Source organism: Chinchilla lanigera, unplaced genomic scaffold (genome assembly GCF_000276665.1).
Source record: "Chinchilla lanigera isolate Chin_1 unplaced genomic scaffold, ChiLan1.0 scaffold00025, whole genome shotgun sequence".
Lineage (NCBI taxonomy): Eukaryota > Metazoa > Chordata > Mammalia > Rodentia > Chinchillidae > Chinchilla > Chinchilla lanigera.
Window position 1 is genome coordinate 18,036,896 of NW_004955426.1, and position 17,422 is coordinate 18,054,317.

General features: G+C 44.8%; 1 long non-coding RNA gene across 1 annotated transcript in view; it reads left to right on the plus strand.

Annotated features, from left to right (window-relative positions):
- The window catches only part of LOC102021899, a 31,980-nt gene extending 18,824 nt beyond the window's left edge, over window positions 1-13,156 (plus strand). The window contains exons 2-4 of the long non-coding RNA XR_261200.2: window positions 8,629-8,773; window positions 10,216-10,430; window positions 13,018-13,156. This is a non-coding gene — a long non-coding RNA (uncharacterized LOC102021899). The remainder of the gene's footprint in view (window positions 1-8,628; window positions 8,774-10,215; window positions 10,431-13,017) is intronic.
- The last annotated feature ends 4,266 nt before the right edge of the window (window positions 13,157-17,422 follow it).

Consider the following 17,422-nt stretch of genomic DNA (forward strand, 5'->3'; position numbering starts at 1 on the left):
TCCAGTATTCCAATGGTGCTGCCACAAACTCCCTTTTAGTAACAACTATGCTGAATATTTCTGCAAGCTCCATGCCATGGGACTACATTTGAACTGACAAGCAAGCAGCTTGGGTCTCCATCTCCAGTTGACATGACACTCACACTCTCTCTGACATCCAGTTTTCCTTTGTCTTTAACTGTTTCTTTAGTGGCTTCTGAGGAACTCTAGAATGGCTCCTCACCAAAATCAAACTTTCCCCAGGAAAAAAATAAGCTTCAGAGGCTGAGGTTAGCTACCATCTAGAATTTAAGATGAGCAGTTGGAGAGAAACTCACACTCAGAGTTTCTACATAAAAGTGACCCTAAAATATGTTTGCTTTTCTTGGCACCTTTATTATTTTTAGGTGCCTGAGCAAAGTTAACACTTGATTATACATATGTGATTTCAAAATAAAAGGTAGGAGGCCCTATAACTTAAATACAGTGACCCCTCACCTATCGTGGGAGTTATGTTCCAGAGACCCCACAACAGGTGAAAATCCGCAAAGTAGTGGTGTTATATTTATTTTATTATTTATATACATTTTAAAGCTTTCTAAACCCTTCCCACACTCCTATAAACCTTTCCCACTCTCTTATTAACCTTTCCCACACTCTTCTAAACACTTCATATGCTCTTAAACACTTTCTACACTCTTAAATCTACATAATTTTAACAACATGTAACAACAGCTTCTATATAGGTACTCACCAGTGAAGTATACTACCACTTGAATGAGGAGAGATGCTGAAGGTATGGGCACACTGCAGGAGAGCAAACAGACTGATGCTACAGTCACTGAACCAATCAGCGCCCTGGATACAGAACACAGTGCTGCGGTTGGTTGCCTTCCATTCCATCAGCCAATAGCATGCCATATACAATCTCACTTTGGCAAACTTGTGCAAGTGGTAGTGCCATACTGCATTTCCATTGTGTACAGACAGTATTCATCCACTGATGAAATATATACTGTATTTTATTTCAATTTAATATTCTTTTAATATGTTTGAATTAACTTTTTTATATTTTTATATTGTTTCAAATTTTTAGGCAAAAATAATTAAAATCATAAATATTATATAAATACCTATTTGCTTCAAAATCTTGCGATATAGTGAAAGCTCTGTGATACAGAATTACACTTTTTTTTTAAAAACCCACGATACAGTGAAGTGGCAATAAGTGAACTGTGAAAGACAACTATATAGTAAGTTTCTGCTGGAATTAACCATCTTTTCCTGCTGAAGGAGCTCACCCTGAGGACAACATGTACCAACAGAAGGATCATTAACTCGTTTATCAATTAACCTCCTCTTGGACAGATAATTTACCCCAGTATATTCACTGGTGCCTCACAACCTTGAACCTTTAATGTCTTTTTCAAGGGTTGTTACCTATTTTGAGGTAAGACAGTTTTAGCCAAATCAAAAATCATAGCTCTACCCAGTGTTTTGGTCTTTCAACCAGTTTTACTTTTATTTTCTACTGGAAAAGGGAGCAGGCAAGCAAAAGATGTGGGTTTTCCTTTTTTAAAATTTTTTTTTATTTTTTTTATGTTTTTGTTTTTCTCCGGTACTGGGAACCGAACTCAGGACCTTGCACTTGCCAGGCGGGAGCTGAGTTTTCCTTTTGAAAAAGGACAGACCACTGGGAAGTTACGAAGTCAAAGCTAACCGTAAATAAATCCTTTTCATATGGGTCTTACAAAGGAATTGTAGTCCACCTCATGTTAGTAAAACCTTGGCCATTTTTTCAGCTGATATACTTACCAACCAGGTGTAGTAATGCACACCTGTAATCCTAGCATCCTGGGAAGGAGAAACAGGAGAATTAATTGCAAATTTAAGCCCATCCTGGGCAATTTAGAGATTTAGTGAGAAACTGTCTCAAAATAAAAATTTAAATGGGCTAGGAATGTAGTAAATGTAGCAATGCAAAAGCTTGGGGTTCAATCTGGAGTTCAATTCCCAGTAGGGTACCACAAAAAAAAAAAAAAAAAAAAAAAGAGAGAGAGAGAAGAAAAAAAAAGAAGGAAAAAGGCATGATTCGTGTTTTCTTCTAAGGCAGTCTATTAGTCACTTCCTACTCACTGGGTCAAAATACCTAACACATCAACTTAAAGGAGAGGTTTACCTTGGCTCAGGTTTCAGGCCGTGGTTGGCTGGTTCCAAGGCAGAAACAGGAAGGCAAGGGGAACAGCACAGGAAAAGCTGCTCCACCTATGGCAGCAGGAGAAGGGAGGAGCTGTGGGCAAGAGTCATGCTTCCAAGTCACTTCCTTCTGCAATGGCCCAGTCCAACCTGCCCAGTCCCCTAACAGGACCTTCAGCTCCTGGTACTGAACTCCACTGAATCCACTGATGGGAGTAGCACCACCAGGATCCAATAACCTTCCACACACAGGAGCCTCTGGGGCCATTTTAGATCCAAACCAGACACTCTGTGACTTAAAAACTGTTGTTTTTTTGTTTGTTTGTTTTTGTTTTTCTCCGGTACCGGGAACCGAACTCACGACCTTGCGCTTGCCAGGCAGGCGCTTTTGCCGCTGAGCTAAATCCCCAGCCCTAAAAACTGTTTTTGCTAAAACAAATAGTGACTCTTTGCTTGGGTCTGCGGACGCCCAATAGGTAACTAAAAGGTAAAAAAACTTGACCTTCATTACCTTAAAACTTTGGGTTAATCCTTGCTCAGCTCTGCAGATATGCTTGTTAATAGTTTCCAGAGTACCTGTCCTTGCTGGATTAACTAATGGGCAACACCCAGCTGAACTGAATCAGCATGGTGCTGGGTGTGGAAGGCCCACCTGAGGACTGTGGCCAATAGCACAAAAAGAGAACCAGAGGGTAAGACGGTGTGCTGTTGATTCTCCTGGAGAGGCTTGTCATGCTAGTTTTCCTGGTATGAACTCAGCTGTTCTCATTGTTGAAGGAGTTTGGGTCCTCGCTGTCATTGAGGATGGCCAAGGTTCTCTTTGGGGGAACATCACTTACCTTCATTCCAGTGCAGATCTCTCAGCCTGCTGGCACAGATCCTTCACCCCCTGGCTCAGACTTCCTAGCTTCCACCACTGACCTTTGGGCGTTCCCAGTGCAGATCTTTTTTATAGACTTGCATGAAACATTGTCATGGGCTCTAGGCCTCCAGCTGGACTTGTAGAGGACACTGCCACAGGATCCAGGCCCTCAGTTGAATTCTTTGGGTCTCTAGTACATGGACAGATCTCCTGCACTCTTTTGCATTTGACTCTTTGGGTGAATATTATAGGGGATATAGCTCAGTGGCACAGTGCCTGCCTGGGTGAATATTATAAAATAATACTATAAATTATGTGCCTTGCATTAAATCTTTTCCTTTGTAAACCCTGACTACAACACTGTCTAAAGGTTGGCAAAACCAGGTTGACTAACCCTGAATTTACATGACCTGTCTCATCCCCCTTTAAGATTGAATGTCTAGAAGTCTCCAGTCATTGCCCTAAACCTACATCACTTTGGATTCCAGCAGTGCCTCCACGAGACAGACTGCTCAAGCAAAAAAAGTCATCTCTCTGGGTGTGGTGGTGCACACCAGTAATCTCCCAGCACTCTAGGAGGCTGAGGCAGGAGGATCATGAGTCTGAGCCTTAGTTGCCTGGCAGCTAAGCAATTTAGCAAGGCCTCATCTCAAAACAAAAAAGATAAATTTAAAAAGGGCTGGGGGGGGCTGGGGATTTAGCTCAGCGGCAAAGTGCCTGCCTGGCAAGCACAAGGTCGTGAGTTCGGTTCCCGGTACCGGGGAAAAACCAAAAAAAAAAAAACAAAACCAAAAAGGGCTGGGGATACAGCTAAGTGCAAAAGCCCTGGATTTAATCCCAAGAGCTAAGAAAGAAAGAAAAAAAAGAAAAGAACAGAGAGCTAGAATTATCAATGGAGACTGTTATGGTTTGTGTCTAGATGTCCCCCTAAAGCCTCATGCAGTCATGGGGTAGGGGGTGGCTGAATCTAGAGTTTGTGAGTGATTCATGGTCCAATGCTGAGATTAAAGGTGTGAGTGCTATATCCACCCTAGGGTGAGTAGCCTGCAGACAGTATAAGGGACAGAAACAGACTTACTGCTCTCTCTCTCCCTCCATTGTTGCTTTTGCTGTCTTCCACTGCCAAGAACTGTTATGCCACCCTGCCTCGGACCCAGCCAATTATGGACCAAAATCTCTACAAACTGTGAGCTAAATAAACCTTCCCCCTTTTAACTTTGGGTGTCGGGTATTTTGTCTCAGCAATGAGAGAAAATAACTAAGACAGAGACCTGGGAGACTGAATTGTCCCCACAGTTGAATGGATTTCTGGTGTCATCTTGCAAACCAGAACTGAAATAATGAACAGCCAGACTCCAGCTCACCCCAGTGAATCCATAAAATCCAGTCTTGTTCTTTTATGAAAGGTCAGCCTGATGCTTTTCATCGTGCCCCTTTGGCTCCTCAAGCTGAAGTCACATCCCTATTTTCTCTTATTTTCTAACTCTGCCAAGTAAACCTTCCTATGCCTCCACTGTGCATTCTGAAAGCTTTTCTGGGATGAGAGTTGACAAATCTGCCTTTGAGGTGAGTTGAGGTCTCTATCTCCTCTTTGAGGGACCATCTTATACCCTGACTGGTTATATTCTTAATACTTCAGTCTGTAGTTCTTATGAACAAGTATATTTTCTTATGTAACCAAAATGCAGTTGTCAAATCAGGAAATTTGACTTTGATCCTGTTTTCTGTTCTCTAATCCATAATCCAATTCTGTCAATTAAACCAGCAAAGTCCCCTACGGTAGCATGTCCTCCTCTCTTGTGAGCCTCAGCCAAGCATCACATATGCATTAAGTCACCCAGTTTCTTTAATCTGGCCAGGTGTGGTGGCAACAGTCTGTTATCCTGGCACTCTGGGAGGCTGAGGCAGGAGAATTGGAAAATTCAAACCCAACCTGGGCAATTTATTGACTTAGCACTAATCTGTCTTTAAATAAATAAATAAAAAATAAATAAACAGGGGTCAGCCCCCAGCCACACAGGTGCCTGAGAGGAGGGCCCCTGGTGCCTGGGAAGCTGCATGGTGGGGTGCACTGGCCTTTGGGCCAGCCCCCAGCCGCCGCCGTGCAATTCAGAACTATCATGGCACTGAGAAGCAATGACGCAATTGGCCCACCACGTGTTGGCTGCAGAGGCCCGCCCACAGACGTGCGTGAATCATTCTGACATGGAGAAAACCCTGGGAATACATGCCACACAATGGGTCGTCTTGCCCCTGCCGTTGAGAACCAGAAAGGTTCAGAGTCAGCAGAGGAGCAGCTGCTAAACAAGGACTCGGAGAACATGAGAATACAGACTAAGCCCAAAGAGTCAGAGGTCTAGTGGACTGGCATCATGAGAGTCATTCGGAAGCTGGAAACCAGGAGGACCTTGTGCAATACCTGGGGAGACCCCCTGGAAGCCATTCTTCCCCTGACAGTACAGGCTATGGTGGAGGAGCATGTGGAGCTCCAGAGAGGTCTGCAGCAAGATTCCTGCTGCCTGTGCTGATGGTTGGGGAGAGGACACTAAGTGGTTGCAGGGTCCCAATGCGCTGGGAGGCTGGAGAGAAAAAGCTACAAAAAATGGCTTTTGCCCCAGATGGCTCACTTGAGATGTTAGTAAGAATTGCCTCCTCAGTATTCTATAGCTGTGACAAGGAGGAGGCCAAGAAGAGAAAACAAAGAGACAGAGAAAAAGCAGCTGCTTTTGCTGCAGCACTAAGAGAAACAGACCCTAAGTATGATTCTTGGGGCCCCAAGAAGAACTCAATGACTGCATTCATCTGCTACCTCTGTTAGAAGCCAGGCCACCTCAAGAGGAACTGCCCTAAGAAGCTCCTGGGCCATGCCCTGAATGCAAAGGAGACCACTGGAGATGGGTCTGCCCTCTGAAGCAGAGGCCCCAGAGCTCAGACCCATCCTACCAGTTAGTCTAACAGGAATGAGGGGGCCCAGGGCATACTCTGCCTTCTCCCTCTGGCCAGACTATCATCTCCATGGAGGAGCCCCAGGTAATCATGACTATGGAGGAAAAAGAAAATAGCCTGTTGCTAAACACAGGTGCAAGTCTCTCAGTCCTTCCTTTCAATCCTGGCCTTCTTCCAGCCATCACACCTTATTGAAAGGAGTCACTGGTGAGGAGGTAATATGCTATTTTTCACAACCCTTAGGCTGTAACTTGTTAGATCCTTCTTGCGTATCTCTGTCTTCCTGAGAAACCACTTTGAAGATACCACCTTGTATTACAGCAGCCATTGATATTTTCCTACTAATCTGTCCATAACTCTGTAATGTTTGTATTGTTGCTATGCTATTTTGTAAATGGATGTGTGTTTATTATTATGTGTTTCCTACAACAACCATTGAGAATAATGATTATTCAATTGGTTACTCATGTATAGCTCTATTTTTTTTCTTTAGAAGCCACTTTGAAGATACCAAAGTATAGTACAACTACTGATAATCTCCTACCTCTTTTGTCTGTAACTCACTATTATTTGTCTATTTGTTTTCCTGAGAAACTATCTTATAGATAACAATATATAAAACAATAACCACTGATAACTTCCTACTACTTTGTCTATAATTTGGTAAGCCCCCCATATTACTATGTTATCCTTCTTTTACTCTTAAAAATAAAAAAATACATAAATAAATAATAAATAAGGGGGGCTGGAAATGTATCTAACTGCAAAGACCCTGGGTTCAATTCCCAGTGCTGGAAAAAAAAAATATTTAATCTGGAACAGTTCTTCAGCCTTTCTGTTTCAGGACATTAATATGTTTAAAAACTCAAGTCAGTTACTTTGTACAATGCTCTTCAGCTGGGCTTGTCCTGTCTTTCCTCATGACTTACCAGGTGTTTGACTGCTGGGAGATGATGAGCAAAGTGACCCCACATTCTTGGTATCCTATCAGGAGCAGACGCTGGACAGGTGATCACGCTGGGGCACTGCCAGGTGTCTCTGCCGGGAGGTCACTGCAGACAGACACTCGGGACTGAGTAAACATCCTGCCCCTCACCATTCTTCATCTCTCCAGATTCCGCAGACATTGCTGTTTCCTGTCTAAACCGTTTTTACTGTGAAAACTGCAAAACAGTGACTTTTCAACTCCATCCCTCTCTTATTCTCTTCCCTTTATTTATCTGTCTAGTATTACCACAAATTAAGATCTATTAGCAGACCTGATAGGGTCCAATTTATGTGTGGCAAGGGTATACCAAGGATTAAGGATTCCTCCTTTGCTGTTTTAATGTATTTTTAGCTAAAAAAAAATTATCCCAGACATGGCCAGCAGCTGTCCTTCACCCTAGCATGTGTCTTGCTGACACCCCCATCCCTGCTTACAGTCTTACTTTCTGGGCATCAAAAACTTCCTGTGTTTCTAGCTTGTCTTGTGCATTCCCAGTGTGGCCCTGGACTCAGCAGTTCCTGCAAGGAGCCCTGATTGTTTTTAAAGACAGGAATGGAAGAGAGAGGGGCAGTGAGTGTACATGTTTCTTGCATTTCAGGTAGAAAATTCCTTGACCCCAAATAACATTGTTTATGATTGAATTTTAACATTTGGTTAAGTTACTTGAATTTTTTTCTTTCTTTTTTTTGCTATTGTTTTGAGACAGGGCTTCACTCTGTAATTCAAGTTGGCCTTGAACTAGGCTGACCTTGAACTCACAGCAATCCTCCTGCCTCAGCCTCCCAAGGGCTGAAATTACCAGCATGTACCACAATGCCCGTATATTTTGAGATTATATTTTTACTTCTATTTGTTCCAAAATAAAATTGAAGCATTTCTTGCTGTCTCTTCCAAATATAAGTAATATATGCTAGTTATAAAAATAATTCACCAAGTAAAAACTAAGAACATACTGAAAATCACCTGAAAACTGGGCACATGACATAATTTATAATCTCTATAGTTGGGAGGCTGAGGCAGGAGGACCATGAGCTCAAGGCCAGCCTGAGCTATACAATGAGATTTAAAAAAAAAAAAAACAGGAGGGAGGGAGAGATAACCCTCCCAAAACAAAAATTTCCTGGTGTTCTGTTACTAGGGTTAACCACCACTAAAATATTAATTGTGCTGACTATATGTCAGAGCATGAAGGAGCCAATATGCAAGTACTCACTATTTTGTTTGTGATATATATTTTTTCATGGCAAAGTCCTAGAAATGAAATTGCTGGGTCAGAGGTGTATGCATATTCATAAGCACAAGATGTACCTGACATTATTAAACATTGTCACAACCAAGAAGTGCTGCCACTACCAGCAGATGTGGAAGGAAACCACAGAAAAGCAACACCATGTCTGTGTGCACTGCCCATCCCAAGAAAAGTGACCACTCTTGCATCTGTCCCACCCGTTTGGAAAAGCACAATCACACTTCCTCTGCCCCAGATTCCTTGAGGTAGCAAACTCCTCCCCTTGTCTTTAAATTCTTTGTTCTACTCTCACTTCCTGCTGATTCCACTCTGTGAACTCAGCCCACTCCCACAGGAGTGAATAAACAGCCAAGGTTGCTCATACAGAGCTTTTTCATCTGCTCTTTCTCCCCTCTGCACCTTTAACAGATATGGTGCCGAAACCCAGGATAGGGTAGCTCTCTTGAGAGGGACTTCAAGACCTATCTCAAGCCCCTGGTATCTTAAAGAGGTCACCCTGTAACTTTGGCTTCTCAGACTGTGCCCCAGACACTACGTGCCAACTTCAGATCAGGTAAGACTTTGTGCCTTTAAGACTTTTCCCTTTGTCTCCCTCCTCTCTACCTGCCATGGCCTCTATCTCATGGGGGTAAGGGGGTGTGCGGAGCCCAGTGTGAGCCCAGGTGTTGTGCAGATGCTGGCTCTCAATTTTTCCCTCACCCAACTCCCTCCTCCCCACCACCACCATTTGCCTTGGGGCACACCCCTGGGGCCTAGCCTTGGACCACCAAGCTCCAGCTGCCCTGCCTGTGTGCCAGCTCTGGGCTGGGGGTCTGTTATGGTTTGTGTCTGGGTGTCCCCACAAAGCTTCATGCCATCATGGGGCAGGCATTTAGAGTTTGATTGATTATGGATGTGAGAGCTACACCCGCCCTGGGGTGGATAGTTTGCATATGTAAGGGAGAGGAAGAGGCTACTTGCTGCCATTCCTCCCTTTTGCTCTGGCTGCTTTGCTATTCGGCAGCCATTCCCCTCTTTGCTCTTGTTGCTTTGCTATCTTCTGCCTTGGAGCCAACCAAGTATGGACTGAAACCTCCACAAACTGTAAGCTAAATAAATCTTTCCTTCTTTAATTTTGGGCATTGGGTACTTTGTCTCAGCAGCAAGCGAAAAGTTACCAAGACAGGGTCCCAGGCCATATGGACCTAGCACCCAGTACCAGCACCCAGCATGCCCAACCTGCTCTACATTGAGCCAGCTCATGGTTCTCACATTGACACAGCATAGCAGGCACAGAGTACGGCCATGGAGGCCAAGGTCCAACTGGCACTTGTGCACATAGTGGGACCCCAGCACCTGCACACACAGCCTACTATCCAGTGCCTGGAAGCCACCCTCAACACCTGTGTGCACAGCCCTCCCTCTACACAAGCATGCCGATCCCAGCCTAGGTAAGGAAAACATGGGCCTGGCTCTCCTCCCCCCACCTGCACTGCCAGACCCCAGTGTGCAATGGGCTGCACCTCTGACTGGGCCTCTGCTGCATCCCCAGCCATGCTGCCCCCCAGCCAGCCCATGCTGTGCTGCCCCCAACCTCCCAGCTGCCATCACACTGTGGCTGTCTGGCTCCGCAAACAAGCTGATCTGCACCCAGCCCAAGACCACCTAGGGCCACCTTATGAAGGCCTGTTGTTCCTCATAGCACCACAGGTGCAGGCCAGGTGGCTTGGGTGCCCAGGGTGCATGCTGCTCCTCTAGCCTCCAACATACGCTCTCCCAATCCCTACCTCGCCACTCTACCACACACCTGATCTGGACTACAGTTTCCAAATCCATGTTTTTCTCTGTTAGTCCTCTTTTAGGTCAGCCAGCATCTGAGCTCTTTCTCTTCAGATTCTTAAAACCCTAGTTTTTCTCCAACTCACCAAAAGTTAACTAAACCCCTTGATTGAAGACTGCCCTTCCCTTCAGAATGTTAAATTAATAAAGCTTACAACAACTTTTTGCCTTTAACAGGGGACTATGGCTATCAAAAAGCAATTTACACTTGTGATTCACCTCTGCTAAGATTGATATAACTGATCTCTTCTGGGTATTCAACAACTAAAGTTCAGGGACCAGAACTAGAGATAACCAGGCTAAAAAACAGCCAATATTTTGGCCCTGGCCCTCCAAGGTCAGCAGAGACCCAGTACATGAGAAAACCTTTTCTACAGGAGCCTACAACTTTGGTGAGTCACCCAATCCCCTGAGCAGGGAGATTGTTGGGCCCCATAGGACAGAGATCAACAAATGTACAGTGTGCCAAGGAAGGGTCAACAAGAGAAAAAAGTCTCTAATGCTTTCATAGAAAGAAAAATGGTGAAGCAAGACTGTGACTCATTCTGGCAGCTGGCACTGAGAGGCTCTGTGCATGGCTCCAAGAGTAATGCTTAAAGAGGCTTACCTGACCTTGAATGGCAGCAAGAGGTCGATTTTAATTAATACAGGTCTCATTTTAACTTGGTCTTAAAAACCCAGCAGATGGTGTGGGGCTGTGGGGACAAAGGAACACTTCTCCACAGTGGTGGGGGTGTAGATTGGTGTAACCACGAGTGGAAATCAGTGTGGAGTTTCCTCAAAACCTATGACTACAGGTTCCATTTGAGCCAGGTATTCCTCTTCCTAATATCTTCCTGAAAGTATTAAAAGCATTATACCACAGCAATATATACATGGTCACGTTACAGCTTATAATAGCTAAATCTTAGAAACAGCCCTAATGCCCATCAACTGATGAACAGATAAAGAACATGTGGGTTTTTTTCCCTACTCTGTCATAAAGAAGGATAAGCCTGAGACATTTCTAGCTAAATGGATGCACACTCAGGACATACTCTGAAGTGAAATAAACAGGACACTCATTGGTGAATACTGCATTGTTCCTCTGGTGTGAGAAACCAAAAGTGTTAATAAGGACCAAAATGAATAATAGATATTGTAAAATAGGAAGAAAATGTTCAACTGGGAAGGGGAACTAAGGATGGGGGAGGGGAACAGGAAGGAAGGGAAAAGAAAAAATTGATGAGAAAACAATGAAAATATGGAAACAAAGCTTTTGTAATTAAGGAAGGAAAGAAGAGTTGAAGGGAGGGTAGAGGAATGGGGAAAAAAGAATCAAGTTCTGTCATGTACAGGTACAAATTCCATATGATGAATGTGATCATTATGTATACCTAAAGTGGTTTATTGGTTTATATACCAATAAACATACTTAATTTTAAAAACAAAACAAAAAAAAAATCCAGCAGAAAAGTATAATCAAAAATGATAAACTTTTGTCATTGTCTATGTGCCCTCGAAAGTAGCAGTTATTAACTATACAGTACAGCTTGACTGGTTTCTCTTGTGTGCTCCTAAATAAAAATAAAATTAATAAGGCAAGCTGTCCTGCAAACTCAGATAACATTAGATGCCCTGACAGCAGCACAAGGGAATACTAGTACAGTTATAAAAGCTGAATGCTGTATGTACCTTTATCTCAACAACTATTCAGATTCTAAAACTCTCTGGACCTTCTCCTTACCCTCTTTGTGGGAAGCTATTACTGGCTCTTCCTGGTAGAAATATTTTTTGGTTATATTCATAATAGCTTTGTTGATTTTATTATTTGGCCCATGCTTACTTAACTGCTTCTTTGGCCTTGTCTCCTTCAGACTTAAAACCATGGGGGCTGGGGATATAGCTCAGTGGCACATGTTCCTCCCTGGCAAGCACAAGGTCCTGAGTTTGATTCCTCATACAAAAAAAAAAAAAAAAAAAAAAAAGAATTTCAGACTTAAAACCATACGCCTACCTAAGATGAGAACATCTGATGTCTATCAAGGGCCTTTAGATAGACCCTCTGGAGAGTATCTCTGACTGCCAATCACAACTACAACCCCATTCAGCCTGAAGCAGCCAGAATTGTCATTACCTCCTACCCCCTCACAGCAGAAGAGGGAATATTATAGACAGCTAAGTTAGGTAAAATATTATAGGCAGTCAGGTAGGACTGGGCCCTCCAGAAAGTCAAGACAAAAGGTAAAAACACACCACAACTATGGCCAGAAACACATCAGCTGGAGGCGAGGCCTCAAGATAACAGCAAAAGGACCAGGCCTACATACTCCCCAAGGGATGACCTCCACATTTTACTTTTGCAAGCAAGCCCTTATATTCTAGCTTTATATAGGCTGGATTTAGACACACTTTAAAAACACCATCTGGTGAACTTTGATATTAACTACAGGATAAATTTAGAAAATGCTGTAAAATGGGTCTTTCTATTAAATCCAGTGTACACTGAAAAAATATACATGCCTATTAATAAATCATGGGACCCTTTTTGTCAGTTCAACCTTTCTCTTCTTTCATGTGCATGTGAAAACTGATGGATGTGTCTTTACTGACTTCTAAATCATGGCTGCAGGCGATGAGTATAAGTTCATCCTGTGAGCTTACAGAGGTCACAGAGACAGACATTTTAGATCAGACTTTAAACAAAATGTAGCCTTGTCTTGCCGCTAAAGGGGTTGCCTAGATGATTAGGTAGATAACACAGATGTCTTGAAGGCTTCTTCACCCTAGGTTCCAGAGTAGAATTCCTCCAGGCCTTTATTTGCTTCAGTCTCTCTCTGGAGGGGATCTCTTTCATAGGGTAAAAAGTGCTCCGACTCTTTCCAACTTGCTTTTTGATATTTTCATATTCTCTCTCAAAAAATTAAAAAAACACAATGGTTTAGATTTGATTATTAGTCTTGCTACCAATGCTTCCTTCCTTAAACATGACTGTTCCAGCTCAAATCAATTATAACTTATGCTGGAGGTCTCCAGTGACCCTCACCCGCCTGCTTCCCGGACCTTCTTGCCTTGGCTGTGGAAGACTGAACTTACCCAAAGGCTGTGGAGGCCTCCTGGAACATCTCGAATGCTGAACTCTAGGTAACTCTTACAGTGGGGGAATAAGTCCATCCCATTTTTAACTGATACAGGCACATGCCACTCCACATTGCCTTCCTTACAAAGACCAACCTCCTTGGCCCCAATTACTATTGTGGTCATTGACATTAAAGTTGCCAGAACCTTAACTTCCCCAGTCTGGCACCAAGTGGGTCAACATCTCCCACACTCATTTTTAGTCATGCCTACCTGTCCCATTTCCTTTTTAGGGTAACACATCTTAACCAAGTGGTCAGCTACTCTGATCACCCCCAGGACCAACCAATGCTTATAGCCCAATGACTCCCTCCCTGTCCCCCCACTGTGGCTCCCATTGTTCACCCTTATCCCAGCCCCACAGTCTGGGACAATTCCACCCCATCCCTGGCTTCATTCTGTAGCAGAAAATATCCCCCGCCCCCACAGCCAGTATACTTCAGTTGCCAAGGTAACAGTTCCTGCTACAGTTCCTGTTACTTCTGTTTCTTACAAACAGCTGGTCATTATGATGCATAGCTGGTCACTGTCATGCATATTGTAAGAACCAATCCCCAGTTGACAAGCCATTCTGCCTCTGTACTTCCTGCTTGCTCATCCCATATGAGACCTAGACCATCAGAGATCAAGGCCTGACATTTTTATAAGGATTGATACCTGTCAGTGCCCACCGACATAAAATAAATCTTCCCCCAATTCTTGGGTGTCATTTTGGTGTTTCTGTTTGCTGTTGCAATTCCAACAACCACTTACCATCCCTACCCTGCCCAGTGACAATACCCATCCCTAACCCAGCTTTATGGGAACTACAGCCTACTATTTCTCACCTGTCATGAAACAGTCTCTTAATTCCCATCCACTCCCTTTACAACACTCCCATTCTCCTGGTACAAAAGGCAGATGGCTCTTACAGGCTGGTACAAGTTCTCTGTGCTATCAATCATACACCCAAGGTGCCTAACCCCCACCACCAAACAACTCCTCTCCTTTCCATGTGTAATAGGATACTTCTTTCCACCTCTGGGTTCCCAACTTTGCTCTCTGCACTAAACCACTCCACAAACTCATAATGGGAGATCCTACTGAGCCCTTAGATCACAAGACTTTTCCTGACTCATCTTTTCAGAATTTAAAAATCGCTAGACATACCCCACTCACCCTCTACTCATCCCATGATCTTGAGGGAATTGTGTCTCCCTCCCACCTCTCACACTTTCTCTCTGCTGCTCTGGCTTTCCACCTTTTGTCCATTGGCACAGAGAGGCTCACCCTACTTTCCATGCCATTTAAACCCAGAGCTGCTCATGGATATGCTCTCTGAGAAAAACTGTCTTCCTTTGGTGTTTGGCTAACTTCAGGGACACCCACCTTGGCCACTCACACACACTCTGTTACATCCCTGAGTCCCAGCTGGAGATGTCCATTGTGGACCTTGTTGCCCCTCTCATTTTGACCCATGGAGTATGACAGTTACCTCTCTCTGCTCTCCATGGTAAACTTTCCTTCTTCTGTTCTCCCATCCTTCCTCGTAGCTTATCTCCTCAAAAACCCGGATCATCTGAGATCCCTTACGTCCAGACATTCTTCACACTCCGTAACCTTCCCAGCCTGTGCTCCTCCTGTGACTGCTCTCAAATCCTCCTGTCTTCCTTTCTGCCCGCACTCGCTCCGATGCCAGCTTCTCCCTGATGACAGATCCATCTGATCTTGCACCCCCGGCAGCCCCCTGCAAGGCCTCCTGCTGCAGCCACCACAGCTGCCCCTCCCCTTCCCCAGAGCCTCCTGCTAACCAGATGCCACCTCCTAACTCTCACCCTCCTTTTCCTACACATCAAGAGTGAGGCTTTTCCCCAACTCAGGACTGGCAAATTGATTTCACTCACGTGCAGTGGGTGCAAAAGTTAAGATAGCTCCTGGGTCTGGGTGGATACCTTTATTATCAGGGACTTGGCCCCGTCCCCAATCTTCTACACCAAGAGTGCAGTGAAGGCTTAAATAAAAAGAGACGGATAGTATGATTGCTCAGAAGTCCAGGAAGGTCAAAACTCTATGGAGTAAAGACCACAGGTTTTCTAGATCCCTATTTATTAGCTTTTCATTGATTCAGGGAGTGCAGGAAAAGGAGGGAACACTGGAGGCAAAAGTCCATGAAAATCACCAGAGAAACAAAGGCAGTAAATCTTGCCAATTAAGAGAACTGTTTGACTCCCAGGTTGGCAGCTTTATTGCTCTGGAATAGCCCCTGTTCTCGGCTGCCTCAGCTGTGGTGTTATCTTGACTTCAGAGCACTGTGAATATGAGCTTTGCCAACACAGCCAGAGGTCCCTTCCTGGTCAGCAACTTAACCCTTACATAGTCTGGTCCCCAGCACTGAAGGGATAGAGCCCTTCCCCACTGGCTCAGAAAAGGCCTCAGCCATTATCAACTCCCTTCTAGTCAATATTATCTCCTGATTTGGCCTCCCAACCTCTATTCAGTCAGACAATGGCCCAGCTTTCATTAGTCAAATTACCCGGATGTCCAACTCTCTTGTCCAATAAAATCTCCACACCCCCTACTGGCCTCAAAAGGATAGAAATAAGCCTTCTCAGGTCCCCTTCACTAAGCTCATGCTCCAGCTCCTCAAAGACTGTATTTCCCTGCTCCCAATCACTCTCCTTCAAGTCCGAGCCACTCTTGAGAACCTACAGGGTACAGTGCACTGGAGCTTTTATATGGCCGCACCTTTCTGCTTGGGTCAAACCTCAGCCCGGAGACAGCCCCATTGAAGACTATCTCCCAGTTCCGCAACAGGCCCAGAAAGAGCTATGACATGCTGCTAACCTTCTCCTGTCTTCTCCTGACACGCAGCCTTATAAAGATGGCCTAATAAATTGGTCCTAATTAAAGATTTAATGCCCTGGGGCCTACAGCCTAAGTAGAAAGGACCCTTCTTAGTTATCCACAGCACCCTAGTGGTGGTCTGTCCGTGAGGCCCTCCCCAGCGGGCGCATCGCTCCTGGGTGAAACTGTGTCTTGTTGATAACTCGCCCGACTCCTTCTGAAAATTGCAAGTCATCTCCCCTTCTTCCCTCAGGCTGACCCAAATCCCCAGTGCCCTGCCCCTTGCCTGTGCTGCCTCTTCACACGCTCTCCTTACTCGGTCCACCTTAATCTTTCTCGGTCCCATCCTCAGGCCGCCACCTTCAAGTCATTCCTCACGTGGATAAAGATCTTTTTCGGGAGAATCTGTGGGACTTCTCCCCAGCTGGGGTCCAATTCTCCTCCTCTCTGCACCCTCTTGTCCACTAGCTCTCCTGTTCCTTTCGCCAAATCCCATGGTGGCATTCCTACCATGGTCCCTGCGTATCTCTACAAGACCCTGAAATTACCTCACTCCCAGCTAAACTGGTCTAGTCCTCCCTTAGCCAAGATTATTGGCTTTATATCTCACATTTGCTGCTGCCTATAGGGCCACTCCAGCCCCTCCCCAGGTCTGCGTCTTACTAACCTCACAGACCACCTCCTGTCCCCCAAGAACTCTCTCCCACTTTAGGTGTCTGCATTGCCCACATGTCCTGCATGGAGAAGCCACGAGAAACAGCACCCATTGCCCCTTCTTTTTGTCTGTCTAACAACAAAGAGACAGGAATGTCATGCTGGACAGATGAGGCCATCCCCTCATGGTGGGCATGGCGGGAAACCACATAAGAAAAACGAAGCCCTGTCTATCTGCACCACCATCCCAAGAAACGTGACTTCACTTGCATGTACTCCGCAGATTCATTCAGAGACGCGCAACCGTCCTATCTCCCCACCCCAAACTCCTCCAGGCATCAAATTCCTCCCCATCCCTTTAAGTCCTTTGTTCTACCCTGCTTCCTGCTGATTCTCCTCTGTGGACCGGCCTGCTCCTCTGGGAGTGAGTAAACAGCCACAGTTGCTTAGACAGAGCTTTCTCAGCTGGTGCCTCCCGTCTCCACAACTTTAACATAAACAGCAGTGGCATCCAAATTAACGTCACATTGAGAGACGACCTTTCAACTACCAGAATGTACAAAACAAAGCAAACAAACCAAAAATGGCAAAATCAGCCCCTGGCGAAAACGGGGAGCAATCAGAACCCTCTAGCTGCCTGCTGGACTCTTAAATTGTAACAAGTGTACTTTGGGAAGCCGGCAGTGTCCTCTAACGCTGAGCCACTATGAAGGGCCCATTTCTGGGGTCATATTTACAAAGTGCTTCTCACAGCATGATTATGAAAATGTCCACCTGCATGCTGTTCTTG